General features: G+C 48.9%; 2 protein-coding genes and 1 pseudogene across 8 annotated transcripts in view; 2 read left to right on the top strand and 1 right to left on the bottom strand.

Annotated features, from left to right (window-relative positions):
- The window catches only part of LOC116887433 (RT1 class I histocompatibility antigen, AA alpha chain-like), a 106,636-nt gene that overhangs the window by 44,376 nt on the left and 36,283 nt on the right, over positions 1–25,977 (bottom strand). The gene's annotated exons all lie outside the window — the stretch shown is intronic.
- LOC116887408 (RT1 class I histocompatibility antigen, AA alpha chain-like) overlaps positions 1–25,977 on the top strand; it is a 75,321-nt gene that overhangs the window by 17,305 nt on the left and 32,039 nt on the right. The gene's annotated exons all lie outside the window — the stretch shown is intronic.
- On the top strand, positions 9,022–11,301 carry LOC116887418 (annotated as a pseudogene). The gene is made up of 4 exons (XR_004386212.1): positions 9,022–9,118; positions 9,320–9,590; positions 9,772–10,043; positions 10,997–11,301. The product of XR_004386212.1 is annotated as an RT1 class I histocompatibility antigen, AA alpha chain-like (transcript).

The following is a 25,977-nucleotide window of genomic DNA, read 5'->3' as shown; positions in this document are numbered from 1 at the left end:
TGGCACCACTTGTAAAATGTGCATTTTATTTTCAAACAATGATCAGTTCTGTACACCCGAAGCTGTTAGCTGCAAATTCCATCAAAGGTGCAGCAAATCGCTTCTTTCTGCCCCAGCCTGCAGTGATATGCCCCGACAGGAGCTGTCAAAACTTGTTGTTCTATTCCTAATATTAGGCAGAGGCCCTGACCACAGGAGCTGTCCATGGTTGGGCATCGCCTGTCCTGCCTCAGCCTACTGCTGTCAGGAGAGGCTATTCACAATGGTGACACCTTTCCTGCCTCAGCCTACAGTCTTGGTAAACTCCCACCCCAGGAGCTGTCTCACGAGAGCTGTCCATAGTGCCAGAGCCTCCTCTCCTGCCTCGCCCAGCAGCTCCACAGAGATGGCACTGTAATGTTATATTTTTCTCATCTTACTTTAATGTGGTCTCTTAAATGCTTTAACCTCCCTTCAAGCCCACAACCCACTAAAGGTAGTGGGAAAAAATGGGTATTAGGATACAGAGAAAATGGACCTGTTTAGGAATTGATCTTTGGAGCAAGTTTTCTCTGTGTTGTCAGGAAATCAGCAGTTCAGGTCACAGGTCAGTTCATTAGTGTCCGGATAGCAGCAGTGGTAGCACGACCTTGCAGAAACAGGCCCTAGACCTCAGACAAATTGGCATGAGTCTTGCAGGAGGATTAGGACCAGCAGAGACACCATGAGGCTTAGCAGGTGCATCTCTCAGGGCTGCAGATCATTGAAGACAGGGACCAAGAAGAGACAAAGAGGCTGTTGGGCAATCCAAGCCTCCTGTCACTGTCCATTGGGTCCCATTTATAGGACCTGTCCAGTCCTGATTACATGTCCTCACCAAGTGTCTTGCCTAACAGCTTAGGGCTGTGAGTGTCCTATTTTATGACTTGGTGGGTCAGAAACATCCACCCATAAGTCTGCATCATTCACAGATTGACGTCCCATTGCAAATCAGCCCAGTCCACGGAAGCAGCAGGAGCTGTCAGCACACCACCAGGACAGTTTCTGGATGATTTTCTCTATGGAATCAGAACAAAGTTCTCTTGGAGCTCCACAAAGCAATGTAAGGTGAACCAATCCCTGTGTGTCGTAATCAAATAATCCTTCATCCTGGGTCCTTTTATGTCCTTGCTTTAGCAGAATGTCCTTTCACTTGTGCCTGCTTCAGGAAAGCACTCCTTCACATGTTTGCCTCAGCAAAATACCATCCACACAAATGACTTTGTAAGGAAACCAAAAGTTTGAGCTTCATGGCACTGCAGAAAAGCTGTGTGCAGCTGAGAAGAACTTCCCACCGGAGGGAAGAGGCTGGATGGGGATGGTACCTGGACATTCCTTGCTGGTCATTGTTTGTCCTGACTTCACAGAAAGAAATGGTGTTCTGGAGGCTTCGTGCCAATTCTGTGGACTCGGGCAAATTGGCAGATTGGAGCCCAAATTTTAGATATGTTAACTGATACAGACTCACATGGAGTTTGTTAAGACAGATTCATGTAGAGTTTTGCTAAGACAGACTCACATGGTGTTTTGCTGAGCTGTGGAAGGACACAGAAATTTTGGAGGGAGTTTAACAAGACGCCATGGACAGTGATGGCGGGCTTGCATAGCTGGCTGTGCAATGCTTCATTAGTCTCAAGTATTTGTCTCCACTGGTACCTCAGTTTTTAAGGCTGGCCCTCTTCAGCTGGCCCCATTCTCCCACCATTGGAGCTGCCACTCTGCAGTTCCCTTAGGTGTTCTGGGCCATGGTGCCCCTACCTGCCCTTTGCTCACTTTTTCCTTCAGAGCTGCCCTGGGACAGCTCCTCTAGGTTCACCTGGTTTTTCAGTGCAGATTATTTTTCCTTCAGGCCCTGCAGGGCTACTGTGACTTTTCTGGTCCCCCTCCATCCCTCCACATTCAGAGCTGTAACCCTTTAGACTTCCTTAGGCCCTGCTGGGCTACTGTGACTCTTCCTGCCCTCTCCTACCCTCTCATGTTAGAGACGCCTGTAACTTGCAACTCTAACCCTGGAACTCCTCTAGCCCTTTCATGGCTTCTGAGACCCCATTCCCCCTTTCCTATGAATAAGATCCTTTATGAGAGCTTGGTTCTCATTCCACTTCTGGCTTCTACAAAAGTTCTGGCATCAGGCACCTGGGATCTCCTGGAATCAGCATCAATTTGGACCAATATGCAATAGAGCCTGGTAAGTCTGATTATTTCTTTCCCCAGTGTATGGTTACCCTGATGAAAACCTGTAGGTCCCACTAGGAAAGGACTGGAGAAAGGCTAGCAGTATACATTTTAGATATTTTATAAGGGACTTACTCAGGGTCACCTGGCCATTCATTCATTCAAGGAGTTCTGCATCTGCAAACTGTCTCAAGGTTAGAAACTGATTCATGGGACAAGATGCTCTTTTGTCACTAGTATGTAGCATTTCTCTCATTTCTTGACAATTTTCCCAATTACATGATCAAAGAAATATTCATTAGGCTTCTGTGGTGATTTGATTAAGAATATTTCCTGAGCCTTGGTTGTGCATACCCAGAATCAGGCAGATCTCTGAGTTGGAGACCAGCCTTGGGTACAGAGTGAGTCCCAGGGCAGCCAGGGCTACAGGGAGAGACATGTAGCTGGTCTTTGTTACTTTGTTGGTTCTTTTTTCCCCACCCTTTATCCTCCTTGTTTCACCCCTACGGCTAGAGGTGAAAGAAGGAAAGGAAAGGAGAGAGAGAGAGAGAGAGAGAGAGAGAGAGAGCGCTGTCAATCTAATTCCTTTCCAACAATTCTTCCAGTCTTCCAGCCCAGCCCCTTCTAATGTTTCTTTCAACCCTTCCTCCCTCAATTCCCAACACTGCACTTAAACAGTCCCTTCTCCCAGTTTTCCCAATGACAGCAGCTCCAGACTGTGACAACTGTTCTAGCCTCTCTGCTCTGTCAGCTCCTCTGTCTCCCAACTATGTCTTCTGCACCAACTGCTTCTCCTCTCACTCTGTGCGTCCACTCCTCAGCCTCAGCCTCAGCCGGCTTTTTAATGAACTACCCTGTTCCTAGAAATTCAAGAGGCAACGAAGTTAAGGTCACAGTTTCAAGCAATTCTAACAGCTAAGAATTCTAAAGGGCCAGTTGTGTAGAAACTGGGAACCTTTTTAAGAGTCAGGTGCACAAGACAAACCACACTACAGAAACACAGTCTTAAAATATATATATTGTGCCTAGTGTCTCCAGCCACCACATACTCGCTTGAACTTGAACTTAAATCGCCACATGAAAGAACACACAACACAATGACCTCTGATCCAATTGATAAGATATAATTGCCCACCTACACATACAAAGCCCTGTACACATCCATCCCTTACACATCCATCCCTTAAGAATATTCATAACAACCTGTAAATGTGCAGAGAGGAATCTTAACATCAGCCTCCATGTTCTCTCGGCTACCTCTCTCTTCTCTTCGGTTCCAGTCTCCTCCAATCTAAAACTAAATGTTTCCAAAGTCGATCAGATAGTAGATATATGGAAACAAGCAACATTTGCCTATTTTGATATACTAGAGATAGATAGGGAGTCTTTGAAATCTCAGACGCCTACAGGATATGGCATTCAGAATGTTTTATAAACACAAGGCTTTCCATAACAGTGAGGCACGAATACACCTGGCTGCACCACATTCTAATTCAGAGAGGATGGAGGGCATCGAGGAACCTCCATATGGAGTTTGCTTCAAAGGTGGCAGAGCTGGGCACCAGCCAAAACCTGCCCATGCTTCAACCGCAGACTGCATGCTGTCCTAACAGGGGACAAGCAGAACACAGAGGAAGATCACTGTGAGCTTTGCCAAGACAAGTCGGGGAGTCCTTCAATATTCCTGCTCCACACATGTCCATCACATACTGGGCCAGCAGCCTGAAGCTCGATGCCTCAGCACTGCAGGAGAATCTTGGGTGACTGTCCAGGCAGCCAGCAATCTCTGCCATTTCTGCAGCTTTTGAAGCTGCTTGCTCTGCACTTCCCGTTTTCTCGGGGAACATTTATCCTTCTCAGGTCACTGATGGGGAGGAAGACTGGATATCTACAGTCTCACAGTAACTGTAAGCTGTTTAAGATTTAAGAAAATGATTTAGGTCTAGGAAGATATTTTCAGGACAACTTCAAGTTACGATGGAAAGGGAATTAGGCAAAGAACTTTGGATTCAGGACAGATAGGACTTTGGATTCATAGGACAGATAATAGTTTCTCAATGGTTGGCAGATACAAAGGAACCAGACGTTATGAGTGTGATGCTTATATTTTTAATATTAAGAATTAATTAAAATTCTTATTTGTAAAATTAATTCCTCTTAATTAAATAATTAAATAAATGCATAATAATTCTTAATGAAGAATAATTGTTAACTCTTTATAATTATGTTTTTATCCTTGTTCTCACTGTATATAGTTGATGATGTCAGAGAAAGATTTGCCTTTTATAGGACTAACGGGGACAATGCTGAGGTAATGTTGTTGGGCCCTGTGTGAGGAAGCATCTCTGTCCTACCCTGCCTACCTAAAGCACCTTCTGAAGGATGAGATACAAAGCCTATGTCCTATAGCCAAGGAGAGCTGAGGGCAGGATTGTGGTCAGAGGGAGGAACTCTGGGAAGAGAGAAGCATGGGGGATTCGCCACCCAGACTCAGAGGGGTCGGGATGTGTGAATCTGAGGAGAGGTGAGCAGCCACATGGCAGAACTTAGGATGGTGTAAATGGGATAACTGAGTTAGGAGAAGCTGGGACAGGCCCAGCATGAAGCCTAGGCATCCATAAATAAATGTAAGTCTGCTGTCATTATGCAGAGCAAGGACAGGCAGGCAGGAATGTCCCACAGAAGCAGCAGGAGCTGGAGCAGGAGCAAGAGCAAGCAGACAAAGAGCAAGCGATTCCTTCCATGTCTTCACTGAGGCCTCCAGCAGAAGGTGTGGCCAGATTAGAAACGGGGAGGGACTCCACTCAAATAATCAGGATTACAGGTGTCTCTTCCTCCATCAAAGGAAAGGATCAGAAACTGATCTTCCCACCTCACCTTAAGCAAAACCGCCTCACAGATGTTGCCCTCCATTTTGGGGTTTTAGTTAACCCCCCATGTAGCTGACATCAAACAATCAACATCATAGTCCAGGTCAGAGTTCTGCAACTACTCTGGGGCTTTGCAGCTCCTCTGAGCACTCAGGGCTCTGCCTCCTGCCTCCCCTCTTACAGGGCGTTTTCTTCCCACGGCTGGAAAAGCATGTAAAGTTCTTCTGGATGTAAGTGTGATGAGAGCAGGGCAGCATGAGACCTGAGAGCCCTGGAGAAGCACAGACAGCAAGGAAGCCCTGGGGCAGCTCAGCCAGCCTGGGTCCCCTTTACCCTCAGCTCCATGGGCTCAGACTCAGTCCTCTCTGTTTCTTCCACCAGGTGGCGCCATTGGACAAGAATGGGACGCTTCTCTACCATCTGCAACAGGTGAGACCTGGAGGGTCAGCAATGGGAGGGAACATGGGGAAAGGGGACACCTTTCTCTGGGGAACATTCTGGGTGTTTGGATGTCCTGGTCTGTTATAAATTAGTATCCAACCATCTGAGTGGAATTTATCTTGTTCATGGGGAATCAAAACTGACATCTGCTCAATTGCAAAGATCAATGCACACTTTGTTTTCTTCCTGGGATGAGGCTGTGTTCCTCTGGGCCCAGTAGGTGCACACAGTGAAAGATTTTTTTGTATATTCAATTTTATGCTGTTCTGTAAATTGTCATTTCAATACACTATTTCACTGATCTCTACCTTCCTGTTACAGAGCTCTCTTCATTGGCTGGTGGTCCACTGTTGTCTGAACAGCACTGTGCCCTCCGCCCCTGGCCTCACACTCTCGATGTGTAGAGGAAAGACAGGCAGGATTATTAAAATCATATTTTTATATTTTATTTTCATGACCTGTCCTCTTTGTGCATATAAATATGTAGGTGCACAACCATTGATCCCTTGGAACTGAAGTCACAGATGGTGGAAGCCACCGTGTGCTGAGGGAACTCAACCTGGATCCTCTGCACCAGCAACAAGTGCTCCTGGCTGCTGAGCCATCTCCCCAGCCACCATTGGAATGTTTGCCTCAGGAACCACACAGCTGCCTCACAGCTGCTGGCTGACCCCATAGAGAAACCAGAGGCCAAGGAAGAGACAGGGTCAGTGCAGAGCTCAGGAGGGAGGGGAGCTGGGCACGGATGGGGTGAGACCTGAGGGACAGAGACACAGAGGGGCTGAGCAGGAGGAGACAGAGACAAAGGGGAGACCTAACTCAGCAGAGTGCCCTGTGTGAGGGCATTTCCCTCAGCCTGCACTGGACACATCTCCAGAACCCTGCTGGCCTCTTACACTTCACAGTGACTGCTGTGCTGGTTTGAATGAGAACAGCCACACAGGCTCATGGGAATGAATCCTTCAAATCCAGCTGAGGCCATGTTCAGAGAGGATTGGGAGGTGTGGCCTTGATGGAGGATGTGTGCCACTGGTGTGTGCACTGAGGTTTTAAAAGACTTTCACTGGGCTGGAGAGATGGCTCAGTGGTTAAGAGCACTGGATGCTCTTCCAGAGGTCCTGAGTTCAAATCCCAGCAAACACACGGTGTCTCACAACCATCTGTAATGAGATCTGATGCCCTCTTATGGTGTCTGAAGACAGGTACTTTATGAATAAATTATATATATTATATACAATATTATATATTATATACAATAATATTTTATATTACATATATTATATATATCAAAATTTTTAAAAAATCGACTTTCACTATTGCCAGTGTCTCAGTCTGTTACTTGCAAATCAAGTCGGGAGCTCTCAGCTGTTCCCCCACCACACCTCTCCTCTGCCATCATGGACTCAAATCCTCTGAAACTATATAACAGATTAAACATATTTTTTTATAAGATGCCTTGGCCATAGTGTCTTGTCACAGTAATAAAAACTAACTAGAGCTAGTGTGCTAACACAGACCTTCAATCCTGTTGTCGTTGATTGAATAGGTGGCCCCCGTAGACTCAAGTGTTTGGATGCTGGACCCACAAAGAGTGGCACTGTTAGGAAGGGCGGCCTTGTGGGAGAAGGCATGGACATGTTGGAGGAAGTGTGTCACTGAGAGGAAGGGCTTTGAGGTCTCTGTGCTCATGCTCTGCCCAGTGTGGAATGAGAGCCTCTTCCTGGCTGCCTTTGGATCAAGATGTAGAAGTCTCAGCTCCTTCAGCACCATGTCTGCCTGCAGCTGCCATGCTTCCTGTTATAATGGACTAAACCCCTGAAACTGTTACCCAGCCACTATTGAATGTTTCTTTTTAGAAGTGTTGCCTTGGTCATGGTGTTTCTTCACAACAATGAAAGGGAAACTAAGACACCCAGCCCTCAGGATGCAAAGGCCATGTATCTCTGGGAGGTCAAGGCCAGCTTGGTCTACATAGTAAGTTCCAGGACAGCCAGAGCAGTGCAGACAGACCTTGTCTCAAAAAACAGAATAAATGAGAAGAAAAGTAACAGAGACAGATCCTTTCTGTGGGGCTGCCTACCCCAACTGCATCCTTAGGTCAGTCAGGATGGAACCTAAGAGCTTCAGGTTCCCATGGAAAACACTCACAGCACCTAAGAGTGGTTCACTGAAACAGGAGCCGCCTCCTGGAGAGGCTGCTGGGCTGCTGTGGAGACCTGCATGGGGAGGGGACTGGAGTTCACACCTGTGGTTACCAGATTCGTTGCTCTGTGTGATGGGTGACTCTCTTCAGGAGCCCCCACCCATCTCTCCTCTTCTTTCCACTTCAGTTCTGTGGCTGCGATTTGGAGACATCCACAGAATGAAGAAATGTGTAAATTTAATCTTTCCCCACACTTCTGATCAGGGATGAAACCTCACATCACCAGCCTGTGCTCTCTGGCCTGAGAATCATCTTTCCTCCAATGTCCACAGTGCTCAAGGCTGAGGAACTCTGGGGCCCCAACTCAGTTATCAGATCCACTGTCCCACACAACTGTGACTTTCATGTCCCTCACCTCTTCAGCTCCTAAGTGTGAGTGAGGTCAGAGAGGGAGTGAGAGGTCACAGATTGATAACTTCTCCCACACTCTCTCATTATTCTGTGGTATAGTTAATTACAGGTCCCCTCCTACCGTGATTTAGTCACTAAAGCAGCTGCACAGGGGAAGTGTGGACACAGGGAAGTGCAGTGTAGCACAGGTCTCTGTGCTGTCTGTGGTCTCCACAGGGGTCTCTTCCCTGTGGACAAGGGGTCTCCTGTGCTGAGACAACTACCCAGGTCCACATGGACAATCTCAGGACTGGGAATGAAGATCCTTGTAAAACTCACCCACCTGGAGCCACAGATGCATCTTCTGGGAATAAACACAAGGAGTCTGGGTCTAAACCCGAGGTTCAGAAGACAGATCCTGAGGGAAGAGGCAAAGTCTCCTCTTTCCAGCACTCAGGCTTGGCAGTGTGAGCTGCCCACTGCGCCTGGTCTCTGTGGGGTCAGGATTGGGCTTGCAGGCCAGAGCCTCCTCTTAAAGGAGAAGCATCTCTCACTGCATCCACAAGGCCTGTGTTGTGATAGTATTCCCGGAAGTGGCTTTTCTTCTAGAAGACTCCAGGGTCTGACTTTTGAAGAGAAGAAGAAAGAAGAGAGGGGAGGAGAGGACACAGGGAGCCTGGCCTGCGGGTCTCTCCTGGTGTCCACACAGCTTCTGGGGCAGAATTCGGAGACACCATGACAAACAGCGGTCTGCCCCACAGCCCAAGGTTCAGGCAAAGTCTGAGTCCACAGGCAGTGAGGTCAGGGGCGGGGCTAGGGATTCCCCACCGCCCCAGTTTCACCTCTGCTTCTAACCTGTGTCAGGTCCTTCTGCCCGGATACTGATGACCCGCTGGAAGTCTCACTCCCATTGGGTACCGCGATCCCTGTGACCCAATCAGCGTCGCCCCAGGCACTGGTTTTAAAGTCCACGCAGCCCGCAGGACTCAGACCAGTCTCGGATCTTAGATGGGGGCGATGGCACCGCGCACGCTGCTCCTGCTGCTGGCGGCCGCCCTGGCCCCGACCCAGACCCAGGCGGGTGAGTGCGAGGTCCGGAGGGAAACGGCCTCTGCGGGGCGAGGCGGTAGTGGCACAAAGGAAGCCGGGTCCCCGGGTCGCACTCCAGACCCCCGTCCCTTCTCCACCCGCGTCCCGAGCCCCGCGCCCTGCTCCCCGCTCGGCCCGCGCTCCCGCCGGGGCCCCGAGAGGAGGTCGGGGTCTCACCGCCCCCCGCCCCCAGGCTCACACTCGCTGCGGTATTTCTACACCGCCATGTCCCGGCCCGGCCTCGGGGAGCCCCGGTTCATCTCTGTCGGCTACGTGGACGACACGGAGTTCGTGCGCTTCGACAGCGACGCGGAGAATCCGAGGATGGAGCCGCGGGCGCGGTGGATGGAGCGGGAGGGGCCGGACTATTGGGAGGAGGAGACACAGATCGCCAAGAGAAACGAGCACGTTTACCGAGTGAGACCTGAGTACCCTGCGAGGCTACTACAACCAGAGCGAGGGCGGTGAGTGACCCCGGGTTGAAGGTCACGACCCCTCCTCGCCCCCACAGTGGTGGGAGACTTCTGGGTCCCAAAGTCCGAGGTCCAGGAGCAGAAATGACCCAGGCCGGTTTCCCTTTGGGTTTGGAGGAGTCCGCAGGGGCAGGGGCAGGGCGGGGCCGGGTCTGACCCGGGGTCCCTGCAGGCTCTCACACGATCCAGGGATGTTTGGCTGTGATGGGGTCGGACGGGAGCCTCCTCCGCGGGTATGTGCAGTTCGCCTACGATGGCCGCGATTACATCGCCCTGAACCAAGACCTGAAAACCTGGACTGCGGCGGACTTTGCTGCGCAGATCACCCGAGCAAGTGGGATCAGGCTGGTGAGGCAGAGAGACACAGGGCCTACCTGGAGGGCGAGTGCGTGGAGTGGCTCCGCAGACACCTGGAGCACGGGAAGGAGACGCTGCTGCGCTCAGGTGCGGGGGCCGCGGGCTTCTCCTCCTCTGCCCTCGGGCTGGGGCTCAGTCCTGGGGAAGAAGAAACCCTCAGCTGGGTGATGCCCCTGTCTCAGAGGGGAGATAGTGTCCCTAGGTCTCCTGATCCCTCATCACAGTGACTGCACTGCCTCTCCCAGGGCCCAGCCTTCTCCCTGGGGAGCTCTGAGTCCTCTCAGGAAGGAAGGAGAGAATTTCCCAACTTAACAGCAGGGGCTCCCTGCTGTCAGCCATGACCTCTCCCAGGCCAGGTTCTCTGCCCACACCCACTCTCTGAGGACACTGACTCCTGTCCTGCTGAGTGTGTCAGCCCTTACACCTCAGGACCAGAAGTCTCCTTTACCTCATAGGAGACATGGACTCCACTACACTAGGCTGGTTCCCCCAGTTTCTAGAACTTTCCAAAGAATTTATTCTCACAGATCCCTCCCTGATGTGGGGTTTGCCTCTCTTCCACACCCCATTTCTCTCTATTCCTACAGTGGAGAATGGTCCCATGAGCCCTTATGGGGTACCCTGGAGGAATATAAATTGTGGAATTTCTTTTTCTTTTTTTCTCTCTTTTTCTTATTTCTTACTTTCTTTTTTTCTTTCCATTATTTTGCTTCTAGTCAGAGTTTGTCTGCAAACACACATTAAATCAATTATTTTCCATTCCCTCTTCTGTTCTGTGACCACCCATCTCATGCTATAGAACATCACATAAGGACGGCCATGTTGACCCACTGGCTCATGTGGATTCCCTCTTAGCTTCTGAGTCCCTCAGGAAAGTGTGCAGTTCTGTGCTGAGGGCACCAGCTCTCCCTGCAGCTCACTAGTGAGATGACAGTTGAAGTGTCAGACACACAGTTCAGTGTCATCATTGACTTAACTGTGTCTTGTGTAGATTTCAGTTTGTCTTGTTAACTGTGTGATTTCTTAAATCTTCCACACAGATCCCCCAAAGGCACATGTGACCCTTCACCCCAGACCTGAAGGTGATGTCACCCTGAGGTGCTGGGCCCTGGGCTTCTACCCTGCTGACATCACCCTGACCTGGCAGTTGAATGGGGAGGACCTGACCCAGGACATGGAGCTTGTGGAGACCAGGCCTGCAGGGGATGGAACCTTCCAGAAGTGGGCATCTGTGGTGGTGCCTCTTGGGAAGGAGCAGAATTACACATGCCGTGTGGAGCATGAGGGGCTGCCTGAGCCGCTTTCCCAGAGATGGGGTAAGGAGGGAGCCTTCTGTAGACCCTGAGCTGTCAGGGCTGAGAGCTGGGGTCATGAAATGAAATGGTTCTCTGAGGCAAATTAATCTGCAGCTCAGTTCACAAGAATCAGCAATGTCTGGTCAGTTCAGAAGAAAATAGGAGGCTGAGCTGTTTGCTGTGTAGTAGTTCTTGGGGGCAACTTCAATCTCTAATTGACAGTACAGCAGCCGTCCAGATCAGTAGTGTCAGGATAGCAAACAGGAAACATCAGCAGTGGCACAAACCAGCAGAAACTGCCAGGCCTCCACCAAATCGGCATGAGTCAGCCGGACTCAGCAGGACCAGCAGGGAAGCCTGGAGAAGTTCTCTGCCATGACTCCTTCAACAAAGCAGAGCTCTGGGGAGATGAAGCCTGGAGACCAAGGAAGGGCTGCAAAGCCAGCTGTGCAGGCCGCCCCCACTGTCCACTGTGTCCTCTTCATTCTCCCTCCAAACAGCACGTGTCCTCCCACGAGTCTTGCCTCAGTGAAATTCCACTTGAGTCTGTATCAGCCGACATATCCCGAAACTTCCACTCTGCTCATTAGCCGACTGAGGGGCAGCGGGAAGCCACCAGCTCATCGCCAGAAGTTTTTTGGTGCATTTCTCTCTATGGAATCAGGAGAAATGGTGACCAATAAACAATGGTAAGACAGCCATAGCATGCAGCCTGGTCTGCTGTCTGTTGGGTTTTAATTACATTCTTTCCAAACATCACGTGTCCCATCGAGTGTCCTGTCACGTGTCTGCCTTATCATGACATCCTTTCCCCTGTCTGTGTCTCCTTCAGCAAAACCCATCTGACTCAACTGACTTTCCAAAGAAACCAGAAGTTTCCACTTAGCGCACGGCGATGCTTCTCTCTCCTGTAACCTGGGCACTGCCCCCTGAAACTTTTATACCCCTGGCCTGTCTTACCTTTTCCATCTTGTGTTCTGGAGTTAACGCCCTGAAGTCTCTTAATCTCCACCCCCAGCTCTGTGGACCTAGGTCTTGCAGCTGATGCGCCTGTGGTTGCTCTGCCTTTGGGTGGCTCTGTATGGCAGGAGAGCAAAGTCCCCCTCAGAGGCCTGGGACCATTTAAATCATCTCATATTCATAGCACTAAAGACATGGGAGGCAGAAGCTGAGGTAGAAACCTGACAGCTCAGCAAGGAAACTTTATTTTCTTAACTACATACGGGATATCTATTTACCAGCCTGATGCTACAACTAAACTCCAGCTCTTCAGAAATCTCTTTCTGTCTGTCATTCTTCTGAGCTGCTCTACCCTTCTCTTGGGCTCCTCAAAAGGCAAATGGGCTTCTGAGCTCTCTTTCTTAGATTTCCTAGATTTTACCAGTGTCCTACCTGATGCTTCTCAGTTGTTCCTGCAAACCCAAAGCCGAAATCTCCATCACTTTCCTGGTCCTCCCATAAAGGCTCTTCCAAGCTGACAGACGGAGAGAGAGAGAGAGGGACAGAGAGAGGGGGGGAGAGAGAGAGAGAGACAGAGAGAAAGACAGAGAGAGACACAGAGAGACACAGAGAGACACAGAGAGAGAGACACAGAGAGAGAACACTCTGTCAACGTTGTGATTTCTTATAAAAGAAGTCCAGCTCCTCCCATACACCCTTGGCAGGCTGAGCCATGTCACTGGTATGGGATTTTTCTGCTCAGCGACTGCTAGCTTTGTTTCCACCCCTTTTCCCCTGGCATCGGGCCCATGGGTTAGAGTGGGACGTCCTTCCCAGATTAGCTGACTATTGCTGAGGTGCCATTTCTGTGGGGGCTGCTGGGTCCGGGACAGGTGTCACCACCGTGGACAGATCTCATGGTGTAAGGCTGCAGGCTGAAGCCAAGAAAGAAGGTATCGCCACCATGGACAGCTCCTGTGATGGCTGCAGGCTAAGGAGAGGAAATTGAGCTGCCATTTTAAAATGATTTCCCTCCATTTTGGACAGCTCCTGCCAGACATTTTGCTGAGGAGGCCAGCAGGCTGGAACAGGAAGGAAGGGCCTGCTGCCACTTTGACGGATTTAGCATTAGGGACTACAATAAGCCAAGACAAAACCTTCCTCCCTAAGCTGTGTCTTGTCACATATTAAGCCACAGTGATGGAAAGTGGAACTGTATTGGTTCCTTTCCTCTTGCTGAGATAAAAACACCATATCCAAGGGAACTTATAGAAGGTTCATCTGGGGATTAGGGTCCCACAGAGTTAAGAGTCCATCAACATGAGGGCAAGCACCAAGCATGGCAGCAGGACTGTGTGAGAGCTCACATCTCCACCGCTGCCCCAGTGACATCCTTCCTCCAGCACGGCCCCTCCTCCTAAGCTTCCCCAAACAGCACCAACCGGGAACCAACTGTTCAAATGACCAAGAACACGGGGGTGGTCTTATCTGAAGGACCACAGTAACTTATACAGACAGTGACACCCAAGCTCTCAGTGCAAATATGGGGTTTTCCAAGTGTGGGGCCAGGGAAATGTTAGAGATCCCCCAAATCCAGACAGGAGCCAATTCGAGGTAATCACAGTAGGGCCTTCTTCTTTGAACCAGCTCAGGCCAGCACACTGTGTCCTGTAGGACAGTTTTGGTGAAGAGGAGCCCCGAATATGTACTGGGGCTCACTGAATCCCCAATACGTAAGCAATAAGTGTGGAGGGAGTGTGCAAGCATCTAATTGGGAAGTTACTATGGCCTTTGATATCATAGGCTGGTGCTGGGAATCGTATCATAAACTTAACTTCTGCTTCCCTCTGCATTGGTGGTCGTTGGACAGGGGATGGGCTTGTAACCGGGAATGCAGGTTTGTCGGGGGTGTAACCTGGAGACACAGGTCCTGATGGGGGTTGCCTAGGGACTGGAGCTGGGCTCGAGTTTTGTTGGGAGGTAACATCCTTTGTTGGAAACTAACGCTAGGCACCAGCCTGTTAGTTTGCCTGAGTTCAAGTTCTCTAAAATGGAGTCTGGATTGAGGCTTTGGCCTCTCCCAGCCATAGCTGGCTGACACTGCCACAGGTGGGGCCTGGGCCGGAAGGCTTGGTTCTCCAGAGTCACCCAAGGCAAAGCTGGTACCTCCCTGGCCAATAAATACTTTTTCTGATGTCATGGTGGGCATCTCTTGTATGAGTCAAGTCCAGGAAGGAAGGAACTTTCCAAAGGAAACCTTCGAACCCAATGATTTCCAAGGGGACCGTCGAGAGGGCTCAGAGTGTAAAGGTGCTTGCCACCAAGCTCTGCTCCCTGAGTTTGATCCACGGAAGCCACATGGTGAACGGAGAGACCTGAGTCCCCTAAGTCATCCCCTGAGCCTCACATAGGCCTCATGACGCGCACAGCCCTACACATAACTATTAAATCAGTGCAATAAGAAGGAACCATGATGGTTTCATGTAGGTTGATGTCCTGATGCAGGTGAAGGCAGACACAAGATCAAGTGAGGCCTCTCATTGGGGGAGGGGGAGCAGAAAGGGAGAAGCAACATGGAGGGAGACGTAAAGGATCCTAGCCATGCATCTCTATGGAGACACAGGTTGTTATGAATATTTCTTCAGGGATGGATTTCTGTAGACAGGTTTATCTTATCTACGTGGGTGGTTAATACCCTTATCAATCGGATGTAAGTTAATTGTGTGGATGCATTGCACACTGAGTATTTAACACATAAGCCTGGATGCTGGGTTACAGTCTGTTAAGTGGTGATCTCACTGGGTTGTTGGGAGAGTGAGCAGAGTCCCTGACAGGAAGCTGTGCTAGGCTATGGAGTGCTTGGGGCTAGCGTGGCGTGGGGCCACCCTAGCACAGACCGGGGAATGGGATGTGTGTGTCAGTCATGGTACCAGCCCACCGAGGGGACAGTGTGTGAAAGCGGCTGACAGAGGAACAGCTAGAGCACGGGAATCTGCATGGAGAGGGAACTTCCTGGCACCAGTCGTGATCTTTACTAATTATACCACAACTGTTTCCTGTTGAAGGACACAGAAACACACGTGTGTAAGTTGTGTCCTATTTGCCTCCACACTTTCCAGTGGGGAAGTTTCCTGTGTCCAAAACCCACGTTGTGATGAGAAGCTGACAGAAGGATTAAAGGACAACCTGTGCAAGGACAAACACAGGCATTTTCAACTATTTTATGTGCTATGTGTTTACACTATTGCTGTGTGTGTGTGTGTGTGTGTGTGTGTGTGTGTGTGTGTGTGTGTGTGGTGTGTGAATCAGGGCACTCCCCCGCTGTGGTATGTGTTGGGGGTGGAGGGAGTCAGAGACAGCCTTGGGGACCCGGTTCTCTCTTTCCATGTGGGTTCTGGGGGACTGAACTCAGGTGGTCGCACTTGGTGGCAAGCCCTGCCACATGGGTCACCTCACCATCCCGGCCTGGGTGCCCCTGCCCTGTTTTGGAGGTGTTGGAGGAATTGAACCTGGGACCTGGTGGTACAAGGGGGCACTCGAGTCACTGAACACATTCCTAATGTTTGAAACCCAGTCAGCAGACAAGGGTTTTCTGTTATTTCAAAGGCCCTTACTAAAGCTTTGGGCTAAAGATGGAATTAGAGCCAACCTATTAACAACAGACATGGGTGGAGTACAAGAAACACTTTGGTGGGCTGGAGAGATGGCTCAGTGGTTAAGAAAACTGACTGCTCTTCCAGAGGTCCTGAGTTCAAATCCCAGTAACCACATGGTGGCTCTCAACCATCTGTAATGCGATCTGATGCCCTCTTCTGTGTGTCTGAAGACAGCTACAGTGTACTTATATAGAATAAATAAATAAATCTTTAAAAATAAGGAAAGAAAAGAAAAGAAACAAACAAACAACACTTTGGCAGCACAGCCAACTGATCTGAGGACCTAATCTAGGAGAACCAGGCCTGAAGTGGAAATTTCTGGTTTCTGTGGAGACTCGGTTGTGTTGTGTGATGTTTTTCTGGAAACTGTCTCATGAGAGGATGTTTTTTGCTGAAGCAGACACGTGGTGTTTTTCTGGAAGCTGCCTGGAAGAGGGGCATGGGATGTTTTGCTAGAGCTTGAGAGATGTCCTCTTGAGAGAACTCGTGGTGTTGGGAAAGGGTCTAGATATAACCTAACAGACCACGGACGACACTGTGTGGCTTTGGTTCCCCTCGCCACTCTTTGTGGGTCTTCGTTGGGCTTTGCTGAAGCCGCTCTTCACTGATGATGCTGATGCCTTCCTCGCCGATCGTTTGTCAGATTTTGTAGAGAGAAAAAAACCAAGGAACTTCTGGTGGTGTCCCGGCAGCTTCTTCCTGCTTCTGCAGACTCAGGACGATGGGTAGAGCCTCAAAGTTGCTTCTGGATTGAACGGCCAATGCTGACCTGTGTGAGCTCAAGTGCTGGTATCCTGACGACGCAGATTGGAATCACCCCAAAGAACTATTTCAGGACAGGTGCCCATCTTCCTTTGCCCTGTTACCCTTTCCTCTCTACTACCTCTGGTGGGTGGTGGGCTAGAGGAGAGGTTAAAACATTTAAGTAAGCTTATTAAAGTAGGTTTTGAAAAATCTAAGCCCACACAGGGCATCTGGAAGGATCCATGTGTGAGTTATGTTACCAATCCTTGCTTGGTGCTGGAGGACATCAGACTGAACACTGTGGGGACAGATTGGGAAACTCCTTCTCTTGGACTCTGTGACCCTGAGGAACCCAGGGCTTCTCCTGTACAGACCTTCTCTTCAGGGTAGTTGGGTGGCTCAGGCCTGAGCGAGGCCCTGTGCTGCAGGGAAAAGAATCACAGAGAGCCAAGGCATAAAAATATGCTGAGTAAATTATGGAGCTGGAGAGGTTGTTCAGAGGTGAAGAATGCTTATTGCTGTTCCACAGGACCTGGGTTCAGTTCCCAGCTCTCACCCACTTGTAGCTCCAGTCTCAGAGGGGATAGGGCGCCCTCTGCTGGCCGCTTCGGGTACTCCATGCTCGTGGCGCACAGACATACGTGGAGACAAAATACCCTTTTACATAAAAATATTTTTTTTCTTCTTCTTTTTTCTTTTTTTCGGAGCTGGGGACCGAACCCAGGCCCTTGCGGTTGCTAGGCAAGCACTCTACCACTGAGCCAAATCCCCAACCCCAAAAATATTTTTTAAAAGAACGAAAAAGATGGAAAATAAGATTTCTTGGGGGTTGGGGATTTAGCTCAGTGGTAGAGCGCTTGCCTAGCAAGCGCAAGGCCCTGGGTTCGGTCCCCAGCTCCGAAAAAAAAAAAAAAAAAAAAGATTTCTTGAGTTCCTTTTCTTTTCTTTTTTTTTGAGATTTATTTATTTTATGTATGCAAGTACACAGTATCAGTCTTTGGGCATTGGACCCCATTACAGGTGGTGGTGAGCCACCATGTGGTTGCTGAGACTTGAACTCAGGACTACGGAAGAGCAGCCAGTGCTCTTAGCCGCTGAGCCATCTCTCAGCCCCAGCCATCTCTCCAGCCCCAAGATTTCTTTAAAGAAAGAGGTCCTTGAACAATATTGGGGGACACTACCGCATGAGCGAACACCTATAAACCCTACTGCAGGGCTCTAGGGTCCCCTGCACTAGGTTTATACACTGGTCTTAGGACTGAACGGAAGAGAAAAATCGACACAACTCCCCCTACAGAGTGGCTCCTGATGCTACTGGTCTATGCAGCCTGCGTGTTTGTCCAAATATGCTGTTTGTGTTATGTCTTGTAGCTCAGGGTGACCGTGAATTCTCTTTTTAAGATTTATTTATTATGTACACGTTTTGTCTGCACACATGCCTGCCCGCCAGCAGAGGGCGCCAGATCTCATTCTAGAGGGTTGTGAGCTACCACGTGATTTCTGAGAATTCAGCTCAGGACCTATGGAAGAGTGGCCAGTGTTCTCAACCTCTGAGTCTTCTCTCCTGTCCTGACCTTGAATTCTCCATCCTCCTGCCTCACCTCCGCATGTCAAGTGTCAGGTGGGGGTGGGGAGGCTCAAGTGGCGTGGGTGTTCGTGTGTCTGTCTTTGTGTGCATGTGTGTGTGTGAGTGTGTGTGTGTGTGTGTGTGTGTGTGTGTGTGTGTCTGTGTCTGTGTGTCTGTGTGTCTTATGTCATCGTGACTGGAGAGTGTTATTGTGAGTAACAATCAAGGGAGGAGACAGAGGTACAATCTCTGTGTTTCAGCCCGAAGGTCATAAGGACCCGTGAAAACCGCAAAACAGAGGCTTTGGGACTGAAGGGGAAATTCCTGGCTGCTTCAGTATGAAGAGCCTTCCCCAGCTTTCAAAGCTCACAGCCTCTTAGATGATCCAGAACCCGACACCTAACTCCTACTCCTGTGTCCTGCTGCCCCCTGGCGGACTAGACCGGTATCGCAGATCCAAAAGGTCCTGGGGCGGACTGGGCTGTGCCAAAAGTCCCTCCTGACTGCAGGAACTGCTTGCTGGCCTGTGCCTTCACGCGCCCCCGAAGCTGTCCGGGTCACACTGAACAAAAGCCACACTAAGGAACCGGGTATCCCCTGAACATCTCCCCGCATCGGAGCTTTAGTTTCTCTTTCTTTTGTTGTCGCTGTCGCCCGGGATTTATGCCAGGGCTCCCCACCTCCTGACCCTGTCCTCACTGAGCTGCACACCTGCTGAGTTTGATGGGACCCACCCCAAGAAAGGGTTCCGGGTTTCTTTAGGATTAAATGCCTTTAATCCCAGTCCTCAGGAGGGCGGATCTCTGCATTGTTCCACCACATAGCAAGTTCCAGAACACCCAGGGCTATGAGGTGAACCCAGGAGCCTGGGAGCCCCAGAACTGGCATCTGGAGGGGGTGGTGGAGTAGGTGAGAAAGTTGTGACAAGTGAGAAAGCAGCATGGATTCCCAGGGCCAGGTCTCAGTGAGCTTAGGGTCTCCCAGCCCAGTATAGCCAAGGCCCTGGGGTGTATAGGGTAAAGGAAAGAACCTCAAATTACCTTTTCTTTCCCTGACATCATCTTTCACCTGAAATTCCCCCCGCTGTAAACAGAACATGGGGACTGCTTCCTGCCCCTGACGTATGACCCAGCCCTTTACTTTCAGGTCGGGGTCCAGGCTGGCCTTAGCCTTATTTTGTAAGTGAAGTAACCTTTCCAGCCAGCGCCTGGGGCTCCCAATCAACCAGGATTGCAGGTGTACAAACCAGCCTGGCTTTTGTTTTGAGGATTTTATATTTTGCTCACAATTAGGTTTCTATGTACAATCATAAAATATTCTGTGACATGGGCCTGTCAGTGGTTAGGAGCTGAACATTTCTGGTCTGGGCTTTTCTGGCTGACAGGGGAGGGCAGTGGCTGGTCAGGTTCTCTCCTTTGCTCATTCTGGGTGAGTGGCCATGGTTTTCAGAGGACCTCCCGGGTCAACCCTGAGCTTTATGATTTTTGATGCAATCTACAGCTTTTTGTGTCCTGTGTAAATATAAACAAATCAGCATCCCCAACACCACAGATTTGCTGACTTCCATTCTGATGTTAACCCCTCCTTATAGTATATAGGGTGATTTAACTCCACAGTTTTTCCCTTGAACCAGTGTCTCTCGGCAGCTCTTATTCCTCTCTGGTTAATGTTCAGAAAATGCAAAGTTAATGGAGCACACTGTATTCTACCCCTGGGGCCTTTATTCTTTCTTTTTGTTTTATAGCTGTGTTCTTTAAGATGTGATTGGGTCTTTTCTACTACTGTTTGCCCTGCAGGATTGTGTGGTGTAGCTGTAATGTGCTTTGTAATGAGGGAAGAATTGCTGCATCTCACTGGAGACGTATGCAGGGGAATTTTCAGTCCTAATTTGTACAGGTATCGCAAGAAGAGCCCTTCCTTCCAGTAAATGTGTAATTGCAGAATCAGTCTTTTCAGAACTCAGAGCAGTTGCCTATTGAAAGCCTGAGTATGTGTCAGTGGTATTGTATATAAACTTTCCTCTTCCAAATGCTGCAAACTGAAACACATAGACTTGCCAGATTTCTATTTGTTTGTTTGTTTGTTTTTGGTGCCCTTAGAGTTCCTTCCAGTGTGTAAAGGGGTTTGGTTATATGAAAAACAAGTAGGACATACTTTTATAAATTCCTTTTCTCTTTGCCTGGTGATAGAATTTTTTTCTTTAAAATATTACTGTTTTGGTTGGGGATTTAGCTCAGTGATAGAGCACTTGCCTATCAAGCACAAGGCCCTGGGTTCGGTCCTCAGCTCCGAAAAAAAAAATTACTGTTAACATAGTGTTTTCACAATTATCTGAGGCTTGTAATACATTTCCTGTTACTAATTCATCAATTTCAGTTCCTTCTGCTAGTGGACCTGGGAAGCCTGTGAGAGACTGAATTACCGGTGATATATAAGACACAGTTTCTATTTCTGACTGCCTGTTGCAGTTGCATAAGTAACAAAGTTAATTCTGAATTTCCCAGAAGGAATTCAGTTACTATGTGCAGAATAACTCTTTCTACATATTGAGACTCAGTACTTACATCTAGACATTCAGGAAAATCTAATATTACCACAAGGCTTGCCCAGGACTCCGAGTTTTGAGCTAAAGCATAGGGGCTTTGAATTACTTTGCTTTCCCCCCCCTCCATTTGCAATTTTGTTTTTTTGTCATAACCTTGTGGATTATCTCCATTAGCAGACATATGCTATATTACTACTTGCAATGCTGTTGGTCATTTTGTGACCTAGGACTGCCTGTCCCCAGAAGGTGCTGTGGTTTATCCCTGTCTCCTGAAAATGGCTGTCTCCTCTGACCTTCCTTCAGTTTCCCACTTTGACCTGACCACCTCTGACCCCGTTCCTTCCCCTCTTCCTCCCCAGGTGAAACTCCCTCTCTCTGCTTCAGTCACTGGGAATGAGCCTAGTTCTCCCTTTTCTGTGTTTTACATTTTTCAAACTTGTCTACCTCTGCTAATTTCTCAAGCTGCACAGCCAACTCTGCTACTTCTCAGAAGAGAGAGAAGAACCCTACTGTTTTCCCTTTTTTCTCCATGTTTTGAATCCCAAGCTTCTCCATTTCTTCCCGTATTTATCCCAGTTCCTCAGTCAAGTCTTTCCTCCTTTTTATAAACAATAGCCCCAAATGAGGGAGAGTGGAAAAGAAAACTGTTGGGGAAATCCATGCAGGGCATGGCCCAGGAAAAGCTTCAGCAAACACATTGTTGGCTTTTTGAAACAAAGTATCCATTCCTTTTCCCCTGCCTTTGTTCTAAGGCACTTGAGATAAACCCGCCCATTCTGCAGCGCCCCACATTTGGCACCACTTGTTAAATGTTCATTTTATTTTCAAACAATGTTCAGTTCTTTACACCCTAAGCTGTTAGCTGCAAATTCCATCAAAGGTGCAGCAAATCGCTTCTTTCTGCCCCTGCCTGCAGTGATTTGCCCCGACAGGAGCTGTTAAAACTTGAGGTTCCTATCCTAATGGGAGAGCCCATGACATCTCCTGAGCCTGCCACCATCCCAGGAGTTGTCCATGTTTGGGCATTGCCTTTCCTGCCTCAGCCTACTGCTGTCAGGAGGAGCTATACACAATGGTGACACCTTTCCTCCTCACCTACAGTCTTGGTACCATACCACGCAAGGAACTGTCCCATAGGAGTTGTATCTCCATGGTGACAGCACCTCCTCTCCTGCCTTGCCCAGCAGCTCCACAGAGATGGTGCTGTAATGTTATATTTTTCTCAGTCCTACTTTAATGTGGTCTCTTAAATGCTTTAACCTCCCTTCAAGCCCACAACCCACTAAAGGTAGTGGAAAAGAAAGGGTATTAGGATACAGAGAAAATGGACCTGTTTAGGAATTGATCTTTGGAGCAAGTTTCCTCTGTGTTGTCAGGAAATCAGCAGTTCAGTTCACAGGTCAGTTCATTAGTGTCTGGATAGCAGCAGTGGTAGCACGACCTTGCAGAAACTGCTAGACCTCAGACAAATTGGCATGAGTCAGCAGGAGGGATTAGGACCAGCAGAGACACCAGGAGAAGTTCCTTAGCAAACTTCTCTCAGGGAAGAGCAGATCAGTGAAGACAGGAGACCAAGAAGCATTACAAAGAGAGCTGTGCAAGCAATCCAAGCCTCCTGTCACTGTCCATTGGGTCCCCTTTATACTCCCTCCAAACTTCGCATGTCCTCCATAAGTCTTGCCTCACCAAGTGTCTTGCCTTAGCCTGTGAGTTTATCTTAGCCAAACTTCACATAAGTCTGTATCATTCACAGATTGACGTCACTCTGCCAATCAGCCCAGTCCACGGAAGCAGCAGGGAGCCGCCAGCACACCACCAGGACATTTCGGGTGCATTTCTCTCTATGGAGTCTGAACAAATGGAGCTCCACAAAGCAATGTAAGGTGAACCAATCCCTGTGTGTTGTAATCAAATAACCCTACATCCTGGGTCCTTTCATGTCCTTGCTTTAGCAGAAAGTCCTTTTCACTTGTGTCTGCTTCAGGAAAACACTCCTTCACATGTTTGCCTCAGCAAAATTCCATCCTACACAAATGACTTCGTAAGGAAACCAAAAGTTTTATCTTCATGGCACTGCAGAAAAGCTGTCTGCAGCTGAGAAGAACTTCCCACCGGAGGGAAGATGCTGGATGGGGATGGTACCTGGGCATTCCTTGCTGGTCACTGTTTGTCCTGACTTCACAGAAAGAAATGGTGTTCTGGAGGCTTCGTGCCAATCCTGTGGACTTTGGCAGATTGGAGCAGAAGTTTTAGATATGTTAACTGATACAGACTCACATGGAGTTTGCTAAGAAAGATTCACATGGTGTTTTCCTGAGCTGTGGGAGGACACAGGATGTTTAGAGGGAGTATAAAAGGACGCCATGGACAGCGATTGCTGTTTTGCATAGCTGGCTGTGCAATGCTTCATTGGTCTTGAGTATTTGTCTTCCCTGGTACCTGCAGCCACAGTCATTAAGGCTGGCCCTCTTCAGCTGGCCCCATTCTCCCACCATTGGAGCTGCCACTCTGCAGTTCCCTTAGGTCTCCTGGGCCATGGCGCCCCCTATCTGCCCTTTGTTCACCTTCCCTTCAGAGCTGCCTCTCCCGCAGCTCCTCTAGACCCTTGTGGTTTTCAGGGCCCTGCTGGGCGACTGTGACTCTTCCTGCCCTCTCCTACCCTCTCATGTTAGAGACGCCTGTGACTTGCAACTCTAACCCTGCACCTCCTCTAGGCCCTCATGGCTTCTGAGACCCCATTCCCAACCCTTTCCTATGAATAAGATCCTTTGTGAGAGCTTGGTTCTCATTCCACTTGGTTTCTACAAAGTCCTGGCACCAGGCGCCCTGGACTCTTAGGTGGCCAGGCTGTTGGGTTGTGGTGATGACCACTGAACAGCTTGGTCCTCATTTTCTTCTCCCTGAGTCTGGGGGCGCCCATGGCTCCAGGCTGCAGGGACTCTGCTTCCCCTCTCTCACCCAGGGCAGCAGGATCTTTCCCACCCTCTTGTTCTCTTGGGAGGCCTCTTAGAATCCTCCACCCTGTACATCTGAAACCAAACCTGAAGATTCCTAAGTGTATTCACCTGTCCATGCAACATTGGCCTCAGTGTCTCTTAGAGAAACAACATGAATGGCCACCCGATGGCACCCATGATCCTACTTGTTCCTTATTGTCATGGTGGGGAGCACAGTAGCAGACAGACAGACAGACAAGATGCAGGAGATGCAGCTGAGAGTTTCCATCCAGATCCGCGGGCAGCTGGAAGAGTCAGACCCTGGGCCTGGCCTGAGCATTTGAAACTCCTCAGCCACCTCAGTGACGCAGTCCCTCCCACAAGGCCACACTTCCTGACAGTGCCCAACCCTGGGGACCAAGCACTCACATCTATGAGCCTGGGGGGCCATTCTCATTAAACCACATATTTCTGTCCACCACAGGGCAGACCAGTGCTTCCTGGCCTTGCTGGGTCTGTGTATTAGCCGTGTCTCAAGAGTAACAGAACGTATAGAATGAACATTTATAGGTTATATATAATGTAATACATTTGATGCATGATAATGTCTTACAGTCTGTGGTCCAGATAACTCAGCAATGGCTGACGATGAATAGAAACTCCAAGAATTCAGTAGATGCTCAGTCTACAAGGCTGGATGGCTCAGCTGCCCTTCAGTATAAGCTACCACCCCAAAGAAGTAGGCGCTCAAGTCAGTGAAGAAAGGAACTTCCCAGCAGGGCAGAGCAGCAGGCAAAGAGCAAAGGCTTCCTTCATCCGTGTCCTTATGTAGCATCCACCGTAAGGTGTGGTCCTTTTTAGGGTGGGGGTCTCCATCTCAGATATTCTGGATTAAAATGTATCTTCCTACCACAAAATCCATATAGAAGTTGATTTGTCACACTTCAAATTGAGCAAACTCTGTCACAGGTGTACCCTCCATCTTGGGGTTAATTCCGGATGCAGTCCAGTTGACATGTAAGCCTGGCCATCACACGTCCACCTCTTGTCAGCCTTGTTAGCACAACTTTCATTGTGCACTGTGTAAAGATTACCTTTGTGTCACTCAAACGACGATTTCTGGGTTCTGCACATCTGGTTTTAAACCAGGCGTGGCCCTGGAATGCTTACTGTAAGAACGTCCTGTCTGGAGTGCGTGCACACATTGCTCCCCGTCTGTCTTCTGCTTTGTCAATAAAGCTGATCAGCCAAGAACTGAGCAATGGAGAGAACAGGGTGGTACTTCTGATTCCATGGAGGGGAGGAGAGAAAGGGAGAGGGGGGATTTCAGCCATGAGAAGAGGTGGAGAATACACCATGAGAAAACAGCCAAGTCACAGATAGAGCCACTTCTACACTACAGTGACAGCATCACGGGAGATTAGGCTGGGAGGAAGCTGGGTTAGCCTAGAAGATTAGAACAGAACAGTAATGCCCAGTGATCGTGATTTAAAGCGAATTGAACAAACCATAGTCTCTCTGTGTCAATTACTGGGAGCAAGCTGGGTCAGAGGAAAAAACACCACTTACTTTAATGATATAGAACTGGACACACAGTCACATCTCCCTGTGTGATGGGGAACTTCCAAACGAAACCAATAACCAGGTCATAATAATGCGGAAACATGAGATAACTGTCCCGTGTGACATCACAAAGGCAGTGTAAATTTAGAAAGAGTGGCAGTGTCCCTTCAGGGTCATTCTTGTACTATCTCAAATTCAAATGCTATAGCCATTTATAATTCTCTCATTTGGTGCTACATTGTATGATACACGGAAAAACACAAATTTCTGTAAAAAGACATTCTGAACCAAACACCACAGAAATGCTCGTGTAACTTATAATCCTTTCACGTGTCTGCCACAGCAAAACATCCTTTCCCCTGTGTCTGCTGCAGGAAAACCTTCTTTCAGATGTCTGTTTACCAGAACATTCTTCATTCGTGTGCTTTAGCAAGAGATGATTTCACCTGTGTCTTCCTCAGGCAAACGCTCTTTCACGTGTGCCCTCCCCAAACTATCCTGTGATCTGACTGACTTTCCTAATAAACTAGAAGTCTCCACGTCAGGACTATAAAGGAATGGACAGGGTAAAGGGGTGGATGGTTGACTCTGCGTTTAGACTCAGGAGCATCAACTAATGGTCTCAAACACTTTACAGTGGTCTGGATTTTTTTTTTTTTTCGGAGCTGAACTGAGAGAAGTTTTACCCTGTGGTATATATTTTGTATATTGACAACATACCATATCCATGTCTCAACTCTTGTCTAAGGTACTGTACCTATGAAACNCANTNAANA

This window comes from Rattus rattus, chromosome 18 (genome assembly GCF_011064425.1).
Source record: "Rattus rattus isolate New Zealand chromosome 18, Rrattus_CSIRO_v1, whole genome shotgun sequence".
NCBI classification, from domain to species: Eukaryota; Metazoa; Chordata; class Mammalia; order Rodentia; family Muridae; genus Rattus; species Rattus rattus.
This window is presented reverse-complemented; position numbering and strand designations above follow the sequence as displayed.